The 2,550-nt window shown below is 32.7% G+C and overlaps 1 long non-coding RNA gene across 1 annotated transcript; it reads right to left on the bottom strand.

Annotated features, from left to right (window-relative positions):
* Positions 1-705: 705 nt before the first annotated feature.
* On the bottom strand, positions 706-1,865 carry LOC109197996 (uncharacterized). Its single transcript, XR_002058992.2, has 3 exons — positions 1,795-1,865; positions 992-1,047; positions 706-898 (listed from the first exon to the last, which is right to left on the bottom strand). It is a non-coding gene; the product is annotated as an uncharacterized LOC109197996 (long non-coding RNA).
* Between the last annotated feature and the right edge of the window lie 685 nt (positions 1,866-2,550).

Raw genomic sequence — 2,550 nt, forward strand, 5'->3', positions numbered from 1 at the left:
TGAGATAAGTCTGAAGCTGAACAAGTGTCACAATCACCCAATAAAGTTATTTTACTGTGATTTTTAAATTCATTCTTGATGCGCCCATAATTAATGACAGACGCCAAAAAATGTAAGGCCTACTTCTGACATGAAGAATGCAATTTGATGTCCTTCTAGTTTATTTGTGTTGTGTTAACTATTGTACAACTGAGTCCATTAAATAAACAAAACAAAAGTCAGTAACTTTTTATTCATTTCAAATCAACATATACTGACTGAGATATTTTCAAAACATGAAGGTCATAATTGAATAAAATGAACACAAATAAAAGCATGCATCAACATTTTAAAAAGTAGCCATGCTGAACACTTAAAGAAATTGCATAAAATAGATTTTTTCATTTCATGTAATATAATTGTATATAAATACACTATTTTCTTTCTGTCTACTAAGAAGGAAGTAATACATCCACTGTTTCCATCTTTCCTTTTTATAGATGACATGGAGAAATAAATCCAGATACAAGAATATCTAGAAACATGTCAAAAGAAGAGAAGAGAAAAGCTCCACAAAAAAAAAAAAAAAAAAAATCATTCATAGATGGCTTTCATAGCAATTACGTCTATTGGGAAAACTTAACAGTGAAAATTATCATTGTAACTATTTATTTCTGTCAACAAAATTATCGATAAACATGGAAAAGAAAATTAGGTTAGCTAGAAGAACAAGTACATTTCTAACCCAACTGAAAAAGGCAAGAGTTATATTTGTCTATATATCAATCCAGCTCAAGAGCCTTCAAATCATTTCTCATCTTCTGCAGGTTCTGTAGTCCTGTATCTAGTCTTTGTTCCTGTATCTAATTTTTCCACAAGAGAAAATTGCTACAGAATAAACCAATGAGTCGTCATCTGTCTGATGAAAAAAACAAAAAAATGGTGAGACTTATTTACAAAGGCATGCATTAAAAGATACTGAAAACTTGGTCCTGATATTTTTCAGCATTACCTGCAAAATTTCCTGATCTCCTTTTGCTGTCAGATTTGTTTGCAAAGCAACTGCATCTGTGTTGATAGACAAAATCACAACACAAATGTGAGTCCAGTTTTTTGAATAATGTTTGTTAGAATGATGCGGCCAAGATGTGGTTTGGGCCACGTTGCAAGACCATAAACCTTGTCAGACACAAAAGTAATAAAACAGAATATGATGATGGGAAGTATCCAATTACAGAGGAATAAAATCTGGAGCTGTTGGTGACGCGTAGCATTGTTGCTGAATTTTGGAAAGTGTGCGAATTTTGTGCCAATGTTTAAATAATGGGAATTCAATCCCATTTGTTCTAATGTGCATTAATAGATATCGTTATGAAATAAGAAATGAAAAAAATACATGCTACAATAAATAGCTTTATGAGTTCAGCTTAAAATAATATTTGTGTCCCTAAGATCAACTCAAACAGATTCAGTTGGTTGTAGAAGATTTAAAGTGGATTATATAGGTTGGGTATCATTAAAATATACAGAGTACTTGCAGTAAAAAGTCATTGTAGGCTTTAAAAGTTTAAAATACTGCTTAAAAATACATAACACAGATAGATAATCATACATAACACAGATAGATAATCATACATAACACAGATAGGTAATAATGTATATTTTAAGTGTTTCGCAGCTCTATTATAGGTATCAGATCAATATCATCAATATCAGCTTGAATTTTACTTGGTGTCAGATTGGAAAGGAAATCAGTGGTATCGCACATTACTAGAATGATGTTTGAGTGACTTTCTTACCATGAACAACACTTACCTTTGCATTGTTCACATATTCCTCTTGGAGTTCGACAACAAACAATAATGAGAGTCACAGAAATAACCAAGAAATTATTGCCATAACCAGCACAGTAAATTCAGAACCTGATTTTTGCTCTAGAAAAAAACAAAAAAACAAGACAGGAAATTATTGATGATTCTAAAAAACACTGAAACCTACCGTCAGCGGTTGCAGATTAATCAACATTTCCAGAGAGATGGCCAAGCAAACTATTAATATTGCCATTTGAAAAATGCTGATTGTGTTGATTGCGCTACAAAAAAAAAATTCCCAAAACCATTTTTTGTGAATATATAGTATAGATTAAAGTACTTAACACCAAATACCTTCAATGTCCAGTTTAGTTCCATTTCCAAATAATATCTCCCCACATGTGGCCACAGCACAGTAGTAAGTCCCAGCATCAGATGAGCTGACATTCTTAGAGAAGCGATAAAGACACCTCTCCTGTGAGTCTGATATTATTTCACTTTCACTGTGTTGTTTCCATCAGTGTAGATGATGCTTGGGTGTAATTGATCTGATCCAGCTCTGAACCAGAACACATTATAATCTCTGGGACACATCTTGTCAGAGTCCGAATAGACTGAACACTGGAGAGTCATTGAATTTCCTGAACGCAGTGGATTTAACACTGTTGGCCATTGAACAACAGTATAATTTGATGCTGTCTCATTATTTCCTGTGGAATACAAAACACAAACATTCTTATAACATGCCTCAAAACACTTT

The sequence above is a fragment of the Oreochromis niloticus genome, unplaced genomic scaffold, assembly GCF_001858045.2.
Source record: "Oreochromis niloticus isolate F11D_XX unplaced genomic scaffold, O_niloticus_UMD_NMBU tig00007470_pilon, whole genome shotgun sequence".
Lineage (NCBI taxonomy): Eukaryota > Metazoa > Chordata > Actinopteri > Cichliformes > Cichlidae > Oreochromis > Oreochromis niloticus.